This window comes from Arachis duranensis, chromosome 4 (genome assembly GCF_000817695.3).
Source record: "Arachis duranensis cultivar V14167 chromosome 4, aradu.V14167.gnm2.J7QH, whole genome shotgun sequence".
In the NCBI taxonomy this organism is placed as follows: domain Eukaryota; kingdom Viridiplantae; phylum Streptophyta; class Magnoliopsida; order Fabales; family Fabaceae; genus Arachis; species Arachis duranensis.
The window spans coordinates 2,548,296-2,559,116 of record NC_029775.3 but is presented as its reverse complement, the minus strand read 5'-3'; the positions used below and the strand labels follow the sequence as shown (position 1 = coordinate 2,559,116).

The following is a 10,821-nucleotide window of genomic DNA, read 5'->3' as shown; positions in this document are numbered from 1 at the left end:
CCCTTTCTCTTCATTCTCCTATTTTAACCTCCTTTCGGTTTAGATTTCTCAGCCAGATAACATTTGCAGAAGCTTCAGCGGTTATCTTTCTTTTCCTTTTTATACATGCAAAAGTCCACATACTCTGGCTAATCACAAGTCCTTCAGCACTTACCACGTCAGCATAATAAAAGTCATTAACTCAACCACTTATTATCTCAAAACCTTTATCAATTAATAAAATACCTTTTTAAATGCAAAGGAAACAGTTTTATTACATTGTTAAGGTTTGGTTTCATGATTCAAGACTCTTCAGCAAGCTATTGAAATCTATAGGCTTAAGGAGCCATGACACTGAGACATGTCAACAATTAAGATAATACCAACTAAATAGCATACACCGAATAATGAATTGATAACAATATGAATACCTTGATATTCCAGAGCCACTAAGACCACCAATTCCAACCACACAATTTGAGTACTTGACACCCAGATCTTCGCAATACATCACAAATTTCGTGAATCAGTTTTACATGAACCAAACCCTAGAAATTAAGAAACTAAACACAACAAAATCAGAAGGAAAAAAAAGAAAGCTAGAAAACCAAACCTGAGGCACCAAACGGCCGTGGCGCGAGGCTGTGAGTTAGGGTTAAGTGGTCAATGAGGGAGAGCAGCAGTGAGGAAGAGAAGTGAGTGTTTCTTACACACACAAGTTACAAGTGATAGATGGTAGCTGATAGTGTTGGGTTGGGAACTGAAAAATATATGATTAGATATTAATAAATGATTTAATTTCTGAATTTGTGTGTGGGAGTGAGAGAGAGAAAGGGGAGTGGGGTTGTTGTTCTTCATTGTGATTGCAAATTGTGATAATGGTCTTCTTTAATAAATGTTATGGGTGATAGGTCAAACCAACCCAACCACGAGGAAGGCAAAATTGGAGCCAGACAAGTCAAAAGCGACTTCAATTTCAGCGAATTTCTTACATACTCCAACATTTAAGGTTTTTCTTTAAAAAAACAACGTATCATATGCATAGACTAATTAATTAGACCATTAAAATCAGTAAAATTTTAAAATAATTATTTACTCAATTCTCTTTTAATTTATATATTTACTAAAATTATCTATCTATAATATTATAATTATTATTATCGGTAATACTATACTTACAAATACTTTTTATAATTAAATTCAATTAAATTGGTACAAGTCTAAAAAAAATTGCGATAATGCATTATTGTTTTTCTTTTTCCCCACTTGTTTAGCAAAAAAATCTTTATTGGGGAGCAAAAAACTTATTAACATAGCAAAGAAATTTTGTACGTAAAGACAATTTTTTTTGTAAATATAATTGGTTAGTTGGATGAGTCAATATTTTAAATATATAATTTTTTAAAAATTTTTATGATGTACATAAAAAAATTTTATGTTGTACATAAAAAAATTTATATTGTGCATAGGAACTTTTGTGTTATGTGTATATTATTAATTGGATGTTAATATTTTGGATATGTAGTCATTTAAAAATTTATATTGTGTACCAAATTTTTGTGAAAAAGTTCTGCATACAAGCCCTAATGACTTGTATGGTTTACAAGTTCATTAACAAATAAAACCCCAAAACGTCCTCCAAGGATTACGTTGTATACACGCGCTATATAGGGATTCCGCGTATATCTAACTATCAAATTTAAAAGATTTGTTTCTTTCTTCGTTTTCGTTATTTGCAGATTTGCTCGTTCTTCTTCTTGCGAAGCTTCCCCTGGTTTCTTCGATCGTTCTTTTCCTCCCCTTTCTCACTCGTTTCTTCTTCGTCATTTACGTTAGTTCCTCTCTCTGTAACTCCAGCTTCGTTTTCTATTTGATTTTTCGTTTTCTGAAATCAAAGTTTGAACTCGTTTTGAAGATAATGAATGATTCAACCTCAGATTGTCAGCTGAATCCAGGCGAAGTGGACTATGAATTTGAATCTAATGAAGTTCCTGAGGTTTGATTTACATAAGATTATTATGAATTTTGTTGCAGTAATTTGTATAGCATTGTGTAGGTGAATAATTCGTGAACACTGACTGTCAAAATAATGCATGAAGATAAATCTGCGGATTGAATGTAATGTATTAGTTTTGATTAATTTTCTGGAATTTATAGCTGACGATTAGGTGTAGATCAGAACTTTTTTGGGTGTATTTTTTAGGGAAGTGTGGGTGTATTTACAGTTTACTGGTTTTTCTATTATTTTAATTGAGTTGTTGTGGTTCAGGTGTATTATATCAGACACGATTGGGTGTGTTTCTAGTTTTTGACATTGTGTATTCTGCAGCTTGTGTATTTAGAGTTTATGACTTTTATTTTCATTTTAGTTGAGTTGTTGCGGTTCGGGTGTATTATATTAGACATGATTGGGTGTATTTTTAGTTTTTGACATGGTGTATTCTTCAACCTCTCTCTGTTGTTGATGACCAGTTTGTTGCCAAGGTTGGAATGACCTTTACCAATTACCATCCTTGAAGATGCTGGAAAAGTTTACAGGAACTACGCCAAGACTGCAGGATTTTCTACAAGAGTTTGGAGCACAAATAGGAAGGGAAACGAGATTAAGAACCAATTGATTACATGTAGCAGAGAGGGAAAATAGAAATCTAAAATATCTCAAACAGCATAGGAAACTAAGCATGTCCATTCGTCGTACAATAGAGAATAACGATGAGGCTGATATTAGACTAAGCAAAACTTACCAATCATTTGTTGCGGCTGCCAGGGGTCATCGCGAGTTAAATTTTATTGAAAAGGATGTGATGAATTACATTACGAGAGAAGTGCGAGAAGCGTGGGTGTGCTTAAAGACTCATTTGATAGGAATTGAAATGATTTTCTATTGAATTTTGGTCTTGTGGACAACAAGTGGCTTTCAGGTAATGTTTGTTTAAAATATGCAGCAGAGGTGTAAATTTAATTTTTTTGGGTGTATTTATAGTCTGTGTTTGGGTGTATTCTGCAGATCTCTATGAAGACCGTCATATATGGGTTCCAATCTATCTGGATCACCATTTCTGGACAGGGATGAGAAGCACACAAAGGAGCGAGAGCATGCATTCTTTTGGGTGTAAAAGCAGTGTTCTTTTGGGTGTAAAAGCAGTGTTCTTTTGGGTGTATTTCTGAATTTTCTTGTATGTCACATTTTACATATATATACACATATATACTTCAGAATCTTGTTTTTATGTTATAAAATACTGTTTTTTTTTTACAACGGTTTAAGGGTTTTAGGTATTAGGGTTTAGGGTTTTAGGGTTTACGGTTTAGGTTTTAGGGTTTACGAGTTAGGGATTAGGGTTTAGGTTTTAAGTGTTTAGGGTTCAGGATTTTAGGGATAAAGCATCAGGGGGATAGATTTTTGGGTGTATATTCAACTTTTTTTGGGTGTAAAAAATGGCAGGTTATGGGTGTATATTTGGTTTGATATTTTCCTTCATGTTATAGTACTTGTAATTCATACATTTTGAATACAGCAGAGAGAGTTTAATTATTGAAAGAAATTTTATAATAAACTGGATTATAATTGGAAAATTTTTACAGCATGTGTTCAATTTGTTACAAGACTATATAACATTTACATTAATCATTGTCAATATCCTTAGAATCTATCTGACAATTTGGTGATGCACCCTTAGCAGCGGGATGTGTATCAAGCCACCAAATCTCAAATCCCTCACAATTATTTTCTTCTCCTCACTCATGTTTCTGAATTTATCACTTAAGAGATGTGTTGCACACTTAAGGTCTTTGGTTTGCTGTAAACAAAAATAAAATTATAGTCAGATATATTTCTATTATATAAAATTGATTTCATGCAAGACATATATTTGTTCTTACATTTCTTCCAGGTTGGTTTCTCGCTGCCATTTTCTCTGAAATAAAAAATACACCCAAAGATATCAGTAAGATACACCCATATATATGAGTCAGATACACCCATTGATAACAGTAAGATACACCCATAGATATGATTCAGATACACCCATATATATCAGTCAGGTATCACTCAAACATGCATCAATATCAAGCAACATTACAAGGTCAAGCAATATACACCCATGGACAAGCAAATATAAGCAAGTGCTGACTATTACAGTATATCAGTTCAGAAATATACACCCAACATTTTATGCCATATACACCCAACAAATTACTCTATATACACCCACCAAACTATGGAATATACCCCCAAAAATCAGTTACCAGGAGAACTAGAACAACAAGAACAGTAACACCTACAAGAACGAAAAAGAACAGTGTAACATAGAAGCGAGAATAACAGTAAAACCTAAAACATTATAAACTGTAAAATGAGATGTAAAGCAAGAAGAACAGTAAAACGTACAACAACGTAGAAGAACAGTAAAATCTAGTTCGAAATCTGAAAAATATACAGGAATGGTAATGTAACGTACCTTGAGTATTATAGCTTTGTTTTCTCTGGAGATTCTTGATCGAGAGTTTTATGGTGTGTTGATGGAGTTTTCGAATGTTAGCGACGAGTTGTATATCTTAAGTTTCGAATGTTGCTCGAAAATGGAAGGGTTGCGTTTTCTCTGAATGGCTTTGAGAAGTGGAAGAAGTGGAAGGAGTGGAAGAGTCTGCCATTAAGGGGCGGTTTCCGCGAAGAGAAGCGTAACAGTTTGAGTGGGAGCGCGTGAATGTTACGCTCCATTCAATATAATTAGTGCGTGTGTGGAATGTTTGTGAGCTGGGGGCTTGTAATACTTGTAAAGCCTTATTACTTGTATGTGTAGCAGACCCGAAATTTTTGTACCATGCGCATTTTGTTGGTTGGATTTAAATGTTCTGTACGTCTAATTTTTTTAAAATTTATGTGTTATAAATTAAAATTTTTTGTACTCTAATTTTTTTAATATGTATAAGAAAAGAAGAAGATAAAGATAATGATCATAATGATCATGATAATAACGAAGGATGATGAGGAGAAAAAAAAAAGAGATGAAATAAAAAAAAAGATAGCGTCGACGAAAAAGAAAACGACGTTAAAGAAGAATAAAAAAAAGACAATGACATGATGAAAGAGAAGGAGGAAGAAGAAAAAGCAACAACAATGCATATATAATACATATATATGTACGTATGAAGAAGTTATAATTTAATTGAATATTTGATTTTAAAAAAAAATTGGACGCCTATTATTATTATTATTATTATTATTATTATTATTATTATTATTATTATTATTACAAAATCCATACAATACAATAGCAACAATATCAGTAGAGCAATAAAAACAACAATGATAATATAATAATAAGGGTTAATGTTTAAATTTGTTCCTAAAAGATCACGCAATTTTCATTTTCGTCTTCAAATGATTTTTTTAATTAAATTAGTCCCTGAAAGATAAATTGTTAGTCAAATTAGTCCTTCCATCAATAGGATGATGATGTGACACACTACGTGGCAGGTCAGTAACACGTGGCACGCCACATGACAGGTCAGTGCCACGTGTCACTTGACATATAAAAAAGTTTTCTATTAGTCAAAATAGTCCTTAAAAGTCTAGACGTAAGTCATTTTCATCCCTCAAATTTTAAAAATTAGTCAAATTAGTCCTTATATAATTTTTTTTATTTTTTCTTCATAAAATTATCTCTCTCTTTTAATTCTTCTCAAAATCTCTCAAATTCTTTTCTATTCTAAAATCTTTTTTTGTTACATTACTACATTTTGCTGGAATTATATATACTCAAAATTGAAATGTATGTATTTATTAACCTAAACAAAGTTATATGTTCAAAATCAAAATTTATGTATGTTAACCTAAACAAAGTTATACCACCATTTTTTTTTATTACATCTTTTTTTTCCATTACGGTATTACTTATATATATGAGATAATGGTAGTGATACTTAGAGTCAAAACTCAAGAAGATACAAAAATTTTGCTTCAATTCCAAACTTTACAAAATATTGAAAATTTATTGGTTAATTATTATTGTTATAAATGAATTGCTTCTTAAGCGTAATACGTGCAAACATCATAATAAATTTTTGTGTGTTTCATATGTTTAAGATAGATTATATAATTTTTCTTTTAATTTCACAAATCAATGAGATAAAATGAAATAGTAAATATTATACCTATGCATAACACAGGCTACTCCGTACTAGTACATTATATAAATAGATATACTTCGTATTAAAATAAAATTCCTTTTGTTTTAAATGAAATATTTAAAAAATTATATTAGAATATTAAGATTTAAAAAGTGATTTCATAAACTAGTTTTTTAATTATTGAGTTTTCCTATATAAATTAAATAATAATAAAAATTATAATTCTAAAAAATTTAAAATTTAAAATAATTATTATATTATTTAGTAAAATTTAAAATATTAAATTTTTAAATATATAATCAACAATAATTTGATAAACTCATTTAAATAAAAAAAATTCACATAAAAAATTACAATTTAAAAATGTAAAATTTTAAAATACAAATGACAAAATAACTTTATAAAAATTTAATTATTTTTTATTATTTTATGTAAAGAGAATTTTATTTATTAAGGTTTAAAAAATAATATTAAAATTAGTAGTATAAAATATATTATAAATTTAATATTATAAAAAATTATATAAGGACTAGTTTGACTAATTTTTAAAATTTGAGGGATGAAAATGGCTTGCGTCTGAACTTTCAAGGATCACGTGTTACTGACCTGCCACGTGGTGTGTCATGTCATTATGCCACGTAGCACTTAACGTGACACGTCATCATCCAATTGACGGAATAACTAATTTGCCTAACAATGTATCTTTCAGGAACTAATTTGATTAAAAAAATCATTTGACGACGAAAATAAAAATCGCGTGATCTTTCAGGATCGAATTTGAATATTAATCCATAATAATAACAACAATGACCCCTCTCTCTCCGTTACTGTAGAAAGACTCTATTGTCTCCAAGAAGCTAACCTCTTTCAGAGGGCACGAGAGTAGGAAGTAAACCAGGAAGATGGGATCCGTAGGTTGAAAAAATTTATCCGAAAGCAACAATGTAAATCTCATGACTATTTATAACAAGAGAAAGGGCGAGATAATAGCTCCGTAGTATCTTAGGTTGAGTTTTGATAACTTAATAATTTCACTAATTAATCTTTTAAATAATGTTTTTATTTAAATGTACTAAGGATTTTTTTTTAAATAATATAAGCAAACTAGCTAAAGTCAAAATCTGAAAAGCTTTAAAGTTTAAACAATCTTAGATATTAAATATGAGTAATCTGTTCATCTCAAAAGTATGTAATTTATAAGTTTCGTAAGTGAAAAAGAGTTAAATGCAAAATTATTTCAAGAAAGTGTTAACTAACTAAATTTCGTTAGGAAGTCTGTATAATGTGTACAATGGGCTCGGCCCGATTCAAAGATTTGACTCGATCCTGAACACTTTAAGGGCTAATTTGATGTGATTTTATTGGGTCTATGGTTGAGTAAAGGTCTCAAAAATAGACCCGATCATTATTTCGGTCGGGTCCGAGTCATAGCTCGGATCACCCAAACTTGACCCGGTCGCCTGGTCATTATACACAATTAATATTTTGTGTTATTAGTGTTGGATAATGGCTATTCTTATGTGGAATTTAAATATTGTAAACTTTAATATTTTGTATTAGTAGTCATTATAGGATTATAAGTTAATGTTTTATGTTTAAAATACATAAGATTTTAGACTAATGCATAATATTGTGTTATTTGTATTGATTTAAATATTTGGTGTTAATTAGACAATATTAGTATTGATTATGATTATGTTCTAATTTTAGAGAATGGTTGATTCTTGTTATATTTTTTAAAGTGAATTTTACTATGTGAATTGTGAAATAATGGTTGGAGATTAGGTAATTTTTACACGCTAAATATCCGGTTTTCACCCAGTTTTTACCTGATTTTCACCAGGCCTAAAGATGCATAGGTTTCATCGAGTTTAGGATCGGGTTAGGGTCTAAAAATTAGGTCCGGTCTATATTTCGGGTCAGATCTGGATTAAGTCAAACCCAGTGTGGCCCGGCCCATGTACACCCTTACCTAATAGGAATAAATAATAAAAACCCGTCTACAAATTATTCAAAATTCAAAAATTTTTACTCAATTATTTTACATCAAATTTTAAATTCCAAAATTTTAAATTTTAAATTTTTAAAAAATTCAATTAATTATTTTAAAAATATAACAATCCAAAATCCTAATTTACCAAAACATTTCATTCCAATACCCTCTTCTTTTTTAACCGACGACCACTCCTACCTTCAGCAATAATCATCCCACTCCACCTTGGCTGCTTGGCTTGCCACATGCCACTCACCCTTAGTAAAATAATCATCCACTTAAAAATAAAAATAATCATCTACATACCTAATGAATTGAACATCCAACATATTTTAATTATATATAATTAAACTCAATCTAGTAAAAATAATCACCTACATAAAAATTAAAATAATCATTTACATACCTACTAAAATGACCATCCTAAATTGACCATTAAATATATTAAAATATCCCATTTACATTAAAAATAAACATCTCATTTATATGAAAAACAAACATCTACATGCATATATGTCTCCCAACAAAGAATTCCTTTCAATTGGTTGCTTCAAAGGAAGTGTCACTGCAAGTAGGTTTATGTAAAAGACTTTCGAAGACACCGATATTTTACTTCTTGACATTTTTTTCTCTAGCCTTCGCTTAAAGCACCACAGCATAAAAATACAAACGCCTAACAAAATAAATATCAAAAGATTAGCACCAGCAATCCAAATAATATTCTTAGCCATAAATAACTTTCTAACATTTGCAGACATTGATGCAGTTGGAAAAAAAGGACTATTTGCTACACTTTACGGTGATTTTCCAAGGGATAGAGCCATGCAAGTGATGGGACTGCGGCAGGTGATGGAATAATACTAGTATTAAATGAATTTTCATCTTTTCTGCAAGGAACATGCCACCATGTGAAGGGATTCATCAAATCCGGCCTCGGAAATCGCATCGCGTACCAATTCGTCTCACTCTTTGAAAGCTCCTTGCTGGAGTTAGGGTATAGAGTCTTCAACGGCACCGATGAGAGAGAGAGAGAGAGATAGATATGTTTGTAACTGTTTGGAATCCTTATTTGCTTTGTATTTAAAATTAGAAATAATTTTATAATTAATTAATTTAATTATCATTTAATGTTAATTTCAAAAATATCCCCATTATACACATTATGCACTAATTACATTGGCTCCTCATATTTTCTCTAACTAAAACTTATGTTTTGACTAACGATTCAAAATAAGCGTGTTCAACAAGTTAGACCTTTTTCAAAAACTAGAATGAGACCCGTGCGATTTGCGGGACAGTAAATTAATGATAGTATATAATAAATATTGAAAATTGTTATGTTTTGTAGAATTAAATTAAATGTGTAAACTAAAGTTAAATTTAAAAAGTATTTTATTAAAATAATTTGTAGTAGAAAAGATTTAGATATTAGAGTTATATGTACAAAATGACATTTTTATTTGATGGTTAATTTTTACATTTGTTTTAGTTGATGAACTTAGTTTTCTTATATGGTGTTCGTCCTCTTTTTTTTTATTAGTTGTTGTTAGAGTTGTTACTTTCTTTTTTCTGTGTAGGTTCTTGTAAATGCATGTTCTTTATGAATTATTGAGTTATATGCACTTTCTATTGTGTTGTTTGTTCCATCTTTGCAAGTATGTTATTCTTCTAAAGATGTGTCTTGAATTTGTATGGTTTTCTTTCTCCTTAATCTCTTGATGGGTATGTGATCTTCGTCTGATAATATTAGTGTTGGCGAAGTTGGTTCCTATAATCAATGAATAATTTAAATTATAAATAAAAATAATGTCTAAAATAACTAAAATAAGTATTTTTTTGTTAGTATTACCTATTTAATTTGTTGTAATAGGTGTTAGGTTAAGTATTTTTTGTTGAAACAAATGTCTTGGTAATAATGTATTGTTGAGAACTTTCTTTAAGATTAAAATAATTTACATTGACTTCAAATATAAGTGAGGTTCCACAAATTTTTCAATTGGAGTAGTGCTTAAATATCATTACTTTTCTGGAGTGCCATTAGATTTGAGCAATTGTACCCAATAATTTTTTTGCTTCGCCATCAAATAGTACAAAAATCGTTGTACCACTTTTATCTGAAACCTTTAATTGAATTTTGAACCTAAAATAAGTATTGGATTAATAACTAATAATTTGATAGATGGGATTATGAAAAGTATATAGAGTTACCTTATTGTTAGATATTATGCTGTTTGATTACATATGCTACAAATGTAGTTATCTCCTTTTTCATATGCTTTCTTCTTACATTTTTCACATTCAACATAGTTATTTCTATTGTGTAAGTTTGAGATATTGTGTAGTTTGAAAATAAATTTTTTGTGCTAAATTTGATGTTTTTGAAGGAATAGTGATAAGAGACTTATATAAGTAGTTCAAATAGTGTGAAATTTGAATATTTATAACGTAAAATTTATTACGATTAATAAGATTAGGGGTAAGTACAATTTTGGTCCCTAAAGTTTAGTGCCAGAATCGAAATCGTCCCTCTTGTATTTTTGCATTTAAAATCGTCCTTAACGTTTTTTTTCGTAATAAAATCGTCCTTTTTAATTAATTTTTTTTGTTTTATTCCTAAACTACCCCTATTCCTATTTTAATGATAAAAATTATAAAATTAAAAAAAAAAAGAAAACGCGTAAAAACGCATTGGGAGGGTGGGAGAAGAAAAGGGTATA

The 10,821-nt window shown here is 29.8% G+C and overlaps 1 protein-coding gene across 1 annotated transcript in view; it reads right to left on the bottom strand.

The window, feature by feature from the left end:
- LOC107482776 (F-box/kelch-repeat protein At1g55270) overlaps positions 1-878 on the bottom strand; it is a 4,636-nt gene extending 3,758 nt beyond the window's left edge. The window contains exons 1-2 of the mRNA XM_016103352.3: positions 593-878; positions 411-477 (exon numbers count right to left, since the gene is read on the bottom strand). The gene's annotated coding sequence lies outside the window, so the exon portion shown is untranslated. The remainder of the gene's footprint in view (positions 1-410; positions 478-592) is intronic.
- Positions 879-10,821: the final 9,943 nt, after the last annotated feature.